Source organism: Pezoporus wallicus, unplaced genomic scaffold (assembly GCF_028554395.1).
Source record: "Pezoporus wallicus isolate ANWC-B61680 ecotype Strahan unplaced genomic scaffold, APGP_CSIRO_Pwel_v1 contig_5863, whole genome shotgun sequence".
NCBI classification, from domain to species: domain Eukaryota; kingdom Metazoa; phylum Chordata; class Aves; order Psittaciformes; family Psittacidae; genus Pezoporus; species Pezoporus wallicus.
In genome coordinates this window covers 1101850-1112325 of record NW_026635152.1, presented here as the reverse complement: position 1 = coordinate 1112325, position 10476 = coordinate 1101850, and the positions used below count along the sequence as shown (strand labels likewise).

The 10476-nt window shown below is 51.5% G+C and overlaps 1 long non-coding RNA gene across 1 annotated transcript; it reads left to right on the top strand.

Moving 5' to 3' along the window:
- The first annotated feature begins 30 nt into the window (after window positions 1-30).
- LOC130597013 (uncharacterized) lies at window positions 31-10442 on the top strand. The gene is made up of 3 exons (XR_008971664.1): window positions 31-842; window positions 7506-7687; window positions 9853-10442. It is a non-coding gene; the product is annotated as an uncharacterized LOC130597013 (long non-coding RNA).
- The last annotated feature ends 34 nt before the right edge of the window (window positions 10443-10476 follow it).

Here is a 10476-nt window from a genome sequence, read left to right as displayed (position 1 = left end):
TTTGGTTTTTAAGTTTGAAGAGGAAAAAAAAAAAAAAAAAAAGCTTGCACGTTAAAAAAACCAAAACGTTTTGCACCAAAAATGCCAAAAGAAAAAGAGAAATGAGTCCTTAAAAAAGTGTTTAAATGATGTTAAATAAAAGCCTTTCCTGACACGCGCGAGGCGCTCCTCCGTCTCCTGGGGCTCTTCAACAGTTATGCAGTGATGGGTTTAGTGCTGAATGGATGAAGAGTTCCTGAGAGCTAGAGTCGGTAATTTAAAAACCTTTGCGTTGGTGTCTCAGTGCCTTATTTTGACCGGTTTTGAAGCAAACGGTTCCACACGCCTCGGATGTGCATGCACCCTGATCGCGCCCCAGGTACGGCTGCGGCTTTGGCTTGCAGTCGCCTCCCTGTGTAGTACAGATGGTGAGAGGAGAAAAGAGGCGGCCTGACAATGTTGTGTGCTGTAGTTGCTGCATTCTCCTGGTACTGGGGGCTCCTGAGGTGTGGATGGCTGTTCCAGTGCAGGAGTACAACTCCGTGTTGGCTACAGGAGACTTCGGGGCACGTTTGACAACCGCAGCTATCAAGAGGAAGCTAACACTGCTGCATCGTTGGCTTCAGAAACCTCTCGTGGTTATGCTGTCTGTTAGAATTAATGTGACATGCAGATGAAGACACCTTGAAATGCAAGCTTGCCCTTGATTGCCTTGACATACTTTAACCTCCTGTGGATAACGAACCTAGTGCTGTCCTGCAGCCATGCGGGACCATTGCTAGGCTGTGCCTTTCACCAAAAGGATGCCATGGTTGTGCTCTCCAAGGTTCCTGGGCAGAGAGCTGTGTAAATCCCTAAAACAGGTAAGGGGGTTTAAGAGGTTGAACTGAATTGTAATGTAAAAGAAGATGGTTTTGTTGTTCGCCTTTTTGTCCTCTCGGTTCTCCAGTATACTGACTGTTACTAACATACTTGCTTTGGATAATGTGCTGCTCCGTCCTCTCTGGGGATGGGAATGAAGGAACCAACTCTTCAGTGTATCCCCTATGTTTGCTTGGGGTGTTCTTTGATGGATGGGGGGTTTCTCTGCCTACCCGGAGCAAGAAGCTGTGTGGGTGAATGGCCAGGTTTTCACTTGGCAAGCTAGAGCTCTTATGTTGGCTTGATAAACTGCTTGAATTAACACCGCTTTAACCCAGAATGCTGTTCATCATTTGTATGTGTTGATATGGAAAGCCAAGCGATGATGTGTTTATGGGGTGCTGGTATCAGCATTTACATGAAATAGTTGGTTGTAAATGGGAGCAATTGTGGATGTTGCTGGTGATGAGGGGAGCGGGGAGGGGAGACTCATGCCTTTTCTTCTAGAAGTTGATGTTTGTAGTTAAATTCACATGTTTGCAATGTATTTCCTGTTCTGTTGTAACGTGACCTCTGACTATGCTATAATTTGAAGTGGTGTACAAAAGGTCTGGGTTTGGTGGACATAACAGTAGGCATGTTTGAACCTCTTAACTCAGCTGGGTGGCTGATGCCAACAAGAGATGAGTGATCTGTTCGTGCATCCCACCTGCGGGAGGTGGTTTTGGTGGGCTGGTTAGCTGCTTGGGCACGTGTTCCAGGGCTTGGGCGCTCTCCCACTTTTTGGGTATGCTTTGACTTGGATTTCACTGTGTGTTTCACCAGCAGCTTGTTCCCTGTCTCCTTTGCGTTATGTATTTATTCTGGAGACTTGGAAGTATCGTGGGATGTGGTGTGGGATGATTCCTCTGTGGTTGCTTTGTAACAGCGAGTTGTTTTTCGTGTGCTGGCTCTGCCCCTCTGCCTTCTGAATTGGTCAGAGGGATGCGTCAGCTGCCAGGTAAAGCCAGGCTCTTGTTAAAACTGATCTCTTTGAAGGGTTAAGTGTTCTATATGCATTGTATTAATTTGGCTAATGAGACTTCTGGGGAAAGTGAATTTATAAAGAGAGCCGTTGAATTCACTGCACTGCGGTAGAAAGTGATGCAAGTGGATTAGACGGGGAGCCGGCTATTCGAATTCACACGTTGCTTTAGAGTTGTGCTTTTACCAGCCCCGGCTGAATTAATAAGGAAGTTTAAGACATCAGATGGCCCAGATTCTGCTCTTTGTTAATAGCAAGCTTATGTTCGCCTCGTGCTGCTGGTTTACTAGGAAACAGCAAATGCTCTTTGAGGATACGCTCTCGGCATGGTGTCCTGGTTTTTGGTGTGAGGCGCCTGCCGAAAGGCCAGGAAGAGGAGTGGAAAGGATCTTGGGCTGATGGCTTTGTGATTCCCGTTGTGTCTCCTTCTGTTAGTGTCTGGTAGCTGTGTGCCCGAGTGTAATTATAGCTGCCTTGAGAACTGGGTGAAGTAAACTCTTAAGGCAGAGTAAGCTGCTGGAGGGCTCCTGTGCTGGGTTACCCGGAGCCGATTAACAAGAGCCTGCTGGTGTTTGTCCTATTTGCTCGTGACCTGGTGGACTTGAGGTGCCCCTAGAAAGAGCAGTGAACATGTACATGGGGGCACAAAGATCTCCGTATTTTGCCCATCCTTTGTATCCCCCTCCAGGGATGTGTTCATGGAACATGGTTGAAAGATCAAGGTAGGGATGTGGCAAAGGCACCGGTGTTGCTGGGGGTTGAGGAGGTGCCACCTCCCAGCTCAGCTCCTGTGCCTGTGCTGTTGTGTTGGAGCTCGTGTGTGTTTTCCCAGGGTCAGGATGGGTGCACAGAGGAGCCGATGAGCCATAGGTTAATTGTGGGTTATGATGTTTCGCCTGCCTATCTCCCTGCCTTGACCTTCATACCTAGTTCTGCAATCGGATCTGAATAGAGGTCTGTCGAGTTTTAGCTATCTTCAGTATTTCCTGTCCCCAGCTCCAGTGATAGGGCAGGTTGACTTACAGCACCACGTACTCCTGAACCCAGCATCCTGCCCCAGGCTGGCTCTTTTCCCTGTCATTGCTGCCACTGGTAGCAAGCGAGGTCTTGGGTCTTGCAGCCTGTGTCTCCTTCCATGTGCAGTGCTGTGTTCCAAGCCTGTAAAATCATTTTAGGTACGCCTGAGGACACGCAGGGTGCAGAGGGATTGCTGGCCACAGGAAGCCAGTGAGGTCTCATGAGGGTGGTTGTTAAGCTCTGGCTCCCAGTGCAGAGAACTTGGCCTTTGGGTTGTGGTGGTGCAGCCTGCTTGGCCAAGGGATTGGTTTTGGTTGGTGCCTGCAGTGTAGGCAGAGCCCAGCCCCATTGCCAGCATGGGGGGCTTCAGTTCAGAGCCCAGCACCATTGCCAGCATGGGGGGCTTTAGCTCAGAGCCCAGCCCCATTGCCAGCATGGGGGGCTTCAGTTCAGAGCCCAGCACCATTGCCAGCATGGGGGGCTTTAGCTCAGAGCCCAGCACCATTGCCAGCATGGGGGGCTTTAGCTCAGAGCCCAGCACCATTGCCAGCATGGGGGGCTTCAGTTCAGAGCCCAGCACCATGCCAGCATGCTTTAGCTCAGAGCCCAGCTCAGAGCCCAGCACCATTGCCAGCATGGGGGGCTTCAGTTCAGAGCCCAGCACCATTGCCAGCATGGGGGCTTTAGCTCAGAGCCCAGCACCATTGCCAGCCTGGGGGCTTTAGCTCAGAGCCCAGCATTGCCAGCATGGGGGGCTTCAGTGAGCCCAGCACCATTGCCAGCATGGGGGCTTCAGTTCAGAGCCCAGCACCATTGCCAGCATGGGGGCTTCAGCCAGCATGGGGGGCTTCAGTTCAGAGCGCAGCACCATTGCCAGCATGGGGGCTTTAGCTCAGAGCCCAGCACCATTGCCAGGGGGGGGCTTTAGCTCAGAGCCCAGCACCATTGCCAGCATGGGGGCTTTAGGAGCCCAGCACCATTGCCAGCATGGGGGGCTTTAGCTCAGAGCCCAGCACCATTGCCAGCATGGGGGGCTTTAGCTCAGAGCCCAGCCCCATTGCCAGCATGGGGGGCTTTAGCTCAGAGCCCAGCCCCATTGCCAGCATGGGGGGCTTTAGCTCAGAGCCCAGCACCATTGCCAGCATGGGGGGCTTTAGCTCAGAGCCCAGCCCCATTGCCAGCATGGGGGGCTTTAGCTCAGAGCCCAGCACCATTGCCAGCATGGGGGGCTTTAGCTCAGAGCCCAGCCCCATTGCCAGCATGGGGGGCTTTAGCTCAGAGCCCAGCACCATTGCCAGCATGGGGGGCTTTAGCTCAGAGCCCAGCACCATTGCCAGCATGGGGGGCTTTAGCTCAGAGCTCAGCACCATTGCCAGCCTGAGCAGAGGTTTGGTGCAGGATGAGCACTTCAAACACTGAGCTGCTGTCACTGAGGCTTGTGGGGACAGCACAGTGAGAAAGGAAATGTTCTCGTTTCTGTGCTGCTCTTGGGTGGCTGCAGACAAGACTTCATGTCTCATACCTGCAGCCCGGCTACCCCTGCACTAAGGCACAGCAGCAGAGATGCCTTCCCAGCTGTCAGATGCCCTTTACCAAGTGCCTTGGCTCTTTCTCCTTGCACACAGACGTGTGTCCCGGCAGCAGGTTGAGGCTGGTCCTGGGCACCCCATCCCTGCGACCACCCTTAACTCAGCCAGCGTGGCTGTAGCTCCCTTTGCTGCTTGACCAAAGGCTTGTGGGGTTGGGGATCAATGGAGATGCATTATGTTAGTCACTGGGGTGTTGTACGGGCACCAGCTCTCCTGAGCCAGAGTGCAGTCCTTGCCCTGTCATGCCCACGTGAGGAGTATCTGCAGGGGAAAGCCTTGCAAAGCTCGGTGCTGGATGAGGAGGCAAAGTCTGGCTCGCTTCGGGGATAGAGACTTTGACCCATGAATTACTTCTGAACTTGTCTGTGGCCATGAGCAAGAGCTCCCATCTCCTCTGCGGTCACTGCAGGCTTAAAAGCTTTTCCGTAGCTAAAACCCAGCCCCAAACCCCCACTCCCCACCTCCTGGCGGAGGCTTTCGTCTCCCTGGGGGTGAAGCTTTTCCACTCGGGCTCTGCTGACCTGGAGCCTCACAACCTCTGCATCCCAGACACGGCTGCAGGATGGGGTCCAGGCAGGGAGGGAAACAAAACCAGGGAAAGAAAGAAGCCAAACGTTGCTGTTATCAGCGTGTGGAGGAGCCAAGTAAAGAGCCGAAACCATGCGCGCTGCCTGCCAACGGGCGGGTAAGGGAAGAGCAGCCTGCTTTCCTGCTGCTGGGAGCTCATGTTGTCGTATCCTCACCCAGCCATTTCCAAGTGCTTTTTGCTTTCTTCCCATGGCTTAAGGTCAAAGCAAGGACCTCGGCAGCGTTGCTAGCTGGAGCCCCTTGTTTGGGGTGTGTTGTGTTCCGCTACCCAAAAGCAGACCTGCTGCGGGTGTGAGAGAGCTTCTTGTTCTCCTTTAAAACCTGAGTTGTTTTCATGAGGAGCCTCCTACGAAGCTGCTGTTTCTCCAATAGCACCGTAGGCAAGAAGCCTTGCAGTGGGTTTGTGCATAGAGCATCTGAGGTGCTGAGAGCAATGCGAGATCCCAGGTGATGGGTTAGTCCCTAAGCTTCTTGCCCCTTACCCTGGTCTCAGGCCTTGGAGCAGCTGCGTGGTTCCTGGTCAGCTCTCCAAGCTCATCCCCAAGCTCCTGTCATTTGAGCATCACAGAGACAGTCAACATCCAGAGCTCCTGCGTGCTGACGGAAGGGATTCCAGCCCAGCCCTTGGAGGGGATTTTATGGCGAGATAAAGATTGTCCCTTGTTTCGTGTTAAACTTTGGGACCAGCTCTGTGTTAGTGCCTGGGTTTATCAGAGAGGAGCGGGGGGGAAGCCCAGGCCTTGGATACCAGTGGGTTGTTATCAAGGAGAGAGGCTGGCTGTGAGAGCACGAGGCGGGAGGGGGGTTATTTTGTCTACTGAGGGATGGCTCCGTATGTGTTCTAAAGCTCGGCCCTGACTTTCACTGACCCACAGCAGGTTTCCTCAAACCCAGGGAGGAAAGGAACCTGCAGCGCATAGCCAGGGCCCTCAGAGGTGTATGGTGACCATATAAGACTGTAGAAGAGCTCCAGTGTGAGTTAGGGACTTAGGCAGCATGCTTCTGTATGTGACCTCTGGCTGCACCAGCTTCCGTAGCTTTGATAGACCTCAGCTGAGATTTAACAGCTTTATGTGAAATCAGTTGAAGATTAAGACCGTGCAGTTGCCTGCCTCTAAATCAGTGCTGCCCAAATAGCTGCTGGGTGATGGAGGGTGACCAGGACAGGGCTGCGATGGCAGCAGAGTCCCAGTGCTCTTGTGTTATTCCTTTTCTGGCTACAGCTCTAGCTCCCAGAGCTGCCTCGCAGGATTATACCTTGGAATAAATCCCTGAATAAGGATGGAAAAGCACTTCCCCTCCCTGTAACTCCAAGGGAGGATGGTAGCCTTGCAGCAGAGTTCTTTGGATGAGACAATCCCAGGTGTAACGTTGGTGCTGGCATGAATTTTAGGGTTTTAAACCAACAAATCTATGTTCAGATGATTCCAAACCTGGTTTCTCCTCAGGCTGCCTGCCTGAGGAGTAAAAAATGAGCTTGGGGTCTGGACATGTTGCACCGAGTGATTCAAGGTGGAGTGCTGAGGCTGTCATCAGTTCTACAAGTTACTGTCTTGGAAAGATCTGTAGGAGGTTGTTATGCATTTCCTTCCAATACAAAGTGCAGGAGTGATGCTTGAGGTACATGTGGGTTGGGAAGCATAAGGGCATCCTGCCCTGTGTGCTTGGGCTTTCTCAGGAGCAGGGAGGAGGACTGGGAGGGAGCAGCAGCGTAACAGTCTTCTAGTGCCTAAAGGGGCTCCAGGAAACCTGGAGAGGGGCCTGGGACAAGGGCCTGTAGGGCCAGGCCAAGGGGAATGGCTTTAACCTGCCCGAGGGGAGACTGAGATGAGCTCTTAGGCAGAAGCTCTTCCCTGTGAGGGTGCTGAGGCGCTGGCACAGGGTGCCCAGAGAAGCTGTGGCTGCCCCATCCCTGGCAGTGTTCAAGGGCAGGTTGGACACAGGGGCTTGGAGCAAGCTGCTCTATGGAAGGTGTCCCTGCCCGTGGAAGGGGTTGGAGCTGGAGGAGCTTTAAGGATCTTTCCAACACAAAGCATTCTATGATTCCCTGATTCAAACAAAGCATTGGTCATGCTGATGATCATATTAAGCCATTGCTGCTCCTTTTCTCTATCCCGTATTCTGCAGTCAAGTAAAGGAGCAGGCGCGAAGGGGATTTGCCAAGTGAACCTGAGAGATGACAGCTTTTAAACTTGTTTGTGTCCCAGCAGTTTTGCATTTAGCCCAACAGCATGTGATGCTCTTTACTATGCAAAACTGGCTTTATGGCGTTATTTGCAAGATGGCTTCAGTGGGATGGAAAAATCTTCCTCTGGGCAGATGTTCCCATCCTCATCGCTGTTTGTTTCTCTAATGTGTGCGTCGCATGTATTTTGCAAGTAAATAAATGCCTTTAGTTTTGAGCTGTGAAGAGAACTAGAGTATCTCTTCTGTGCTTCCTTTCTCAGCAAAAGGTATGAGAGGAGGGAAGTGTTATCTGACCACCAGATGTTATCCTGAGCCTGCTCCCTTGCAAGGATGAAGGCTCCAGGAGTCTTCTCCCACTTCCCAGCTTGATGGTAGGACTGTGCAGGGCAGCTGGGAGGAGTTTCTCATTACAGGGACTGGTTTCCTCTACCTGTTTCGATAGGTGAGAGTTAATCAGGGCTAGAGACAGGTACTTTGCCTCTGCAGAGACGTTTTTGGCAAGAAGGGCTGGTGGTGCCCATCTGTGGGGCAAGGTGCTTTGTGAAACAGGAGCTCCTGAGTTATTTGCCCCTTTGCAGAAGGAAAGAGAAGGGTCCAAGCACTTGGGAGACCCCGTTTTTCTCACTAAGGGTAAGGAATTGGTGGCACATGTTTGTCTGGAGAGGTCAGGGGCAATTGTCTCCTCCTTAAAACCTGGAGATTTGGAAGGGAGCCCATTTGTTGGAGCAGATGGGATGGGAGCTGCAGACACCGCATCCGCATCCCGCTGCTCATCATTCCTTGGTGACAAAAGAGGTGAAAATGTAACAGAGCTTGTGTTGAAAGGAGGGTGCTGGTGAGCAGAGCGGCTTTATTTACAGGGGGATGAATTGATTAGAACATGGGGATAGGTGCTATAAATCATGTAGAGCAAGAGCAGCAGGGTAAGGATGTGGTGTGTCGGCCCTTGTTCATCCCCGTGTCGCTGTGGTCACTGGGTCTCACATTATTAATAGCAAACCCCACTATTGAACTCAAGTATGGGTTAGAGAGGTGCAGAATGAGAGGGGGTTTAAGCTTTTGGATTGGAAAACATGAAGCCAAGTGTTTGTTCAGTAGGAGAGTGATGAACTATAATGGTTCATGAGGTGAAAATGGAAGCTTCGTTCCAGCTTCAATCTCAGCTGAAGGCTTAGTGCAGGCTTGAGCCATATAATGTATGGTACCCACTCCCCCCCCTTAAACAATCAGTGCCTTAAATGCTTCTTAAATAGTCATCTTAAACCCTGGTTGCTCCAAAAATGACCCACTAGAGATCCCTGGCAGTGTTCAAGGCCAGGTTGGATGGGGCTTGGAGCAAGCTGCTCTAGTGGAAGGGGTCCCTGCCCGTGGCAGGGGTTGGAGCTGGAGGAGCTTTAAGGTCCCAGCTTCCAATCCAGTCAGTTTGTGATTTGAGGATTCCTGTTGTGGGTACAGATATTACCTGGTACAACTGAACTGTGCCCTGTGTTTGATGCAGTGGTTAAGGTGTAAAAAGACAACTTCTGAAGTGTTTGCTGCCTGTGGATTCTTGCAGGAGTTGGGAGAAGCTGTGAAGCAGCATGTGAGAACTTAACCTCTTTGTAGCACCGATGTTCCCCATCTACTGCAGATTGAAGGCTATTTTTTTCTGCTCATTTAGCACCCTTGTGTAGTTGTGTAACTTCTCAATCCAGCCCATTATCTGCGAGGAAACCTTCCTGCCTGCAGCAATGCTTTAGCTCCTTAATACCTCTGTAATGTTCTGTAGCTTTTTATTAAATATAGCCCACTTAATTTGGTGCTGGAAATAACCCATTTGACACTTTAAAGGAGTATTTCTATAGGGAAACAACTCTCTTTATGTTTTAGTATTTAAGGGTAATGCCAGTGGCTGGGATAGTGAGGGACCTGGGGGGTTCAGTGTGGAGAAGAGAAGGCTCAGGGGGGACCTGATGGCTCCCTACAACTGCCTGAGAGGAGGATGGAGCCAGGAGGGGCTGGGCTCTGCTCCCAAGGAACAAGGGATGGGACAAGAGGAAACGGCCTCAAGCTGCCCCAGGGCAGGTTTAGATGGAGCTGAGGAACAATTCCTGCCCCAGAGGGTGCTCAGGCATTGGAACAGGCTGCCCAGGGCAGGGCTGCAGTCACCGTCCCTGCAAGTGTTCACACAGCGTGGAGACGAGGCCTCAGTGCCATGGGTTAGGGGTGGCCTTGGCAGTGCTGGGAATGGTTGCACTGGATGAGCTTGAAGGGCTTTTCTAACCTGGTTGATTCCATGAGCCTATAAAACCCTTACGATATCCCAGATTAATCTGAAATATCTGGTGGTAATGCAAAATATCACAATCTCACAACTGGAAAGGAAGTCAAAGCAGTGATCAGTCACAGCTTGCCATCCAAATGAAACCTATAGGGTGCTGGCTGAATACAGGCTCAGTGATGCTGCTTGGTTCTAGAAGCATTGACTTGTATGTTCATTGAATCCCAGGGAATTGTTGAGGACTGGGAGGGTGGGGAGGAGGGGAGAGGGCTCTGAGAGATGGATGTGGTATTTAAGCTTTGTCATATTGTGGTGCTGGCTTTAACGATAACTGGTTTTGGTTCCAGGTCCTCTGTGCTGTGGCAGATAACACGGTGCCTGGGAGAGTGAGTGGCCACGGTGCAGCATCCGTCTCACAGAAAGAGGGCTTTGTGGGATGACTGTTCTCCGTATCCTCGTGGAAGTTTGATCCCTATCTCTGCCCTTGCTAATTATTCCTGTGTGAATAGAATAAGCTAAAATCTCCTGCTGGTTTTGGCACTTTTGAGGTCCTCATCCCAAGAGGTGAGTCAGCTTTGCTCTCTTGTGGTGGCTGGGAGAGCTGGAGGGGTGGCTCTGCAGCTCTGGAACCGAGCTGTCAGGCTGAACACAGTAGGATTAAACCTGAGACACAGAAAGACATGGCTCAGGAGCAAAGTCCAAGTGAAGCCCGTGTCCATCTGGGCCGTTGGCCTTATTTTCTCCCCTCAAATAGCGCTTTACACAATGTATTTGTTGCATGGCTTTAATCGCAGGTGCAGGAGGAGTACCTGGATATACAAACTAGGAATCTGCCATCCCAGAATTCTTACTTTTGCTGCTGTTTGTGTTTCCTGGACCAGGAGGTCTGTGCTGGCAGTCGCTCTCCCACAGTGGGTGCCATCAAAGACCATCCACGGCAGAGACTTGGACCTGGATGGTCTTTCCGGTCC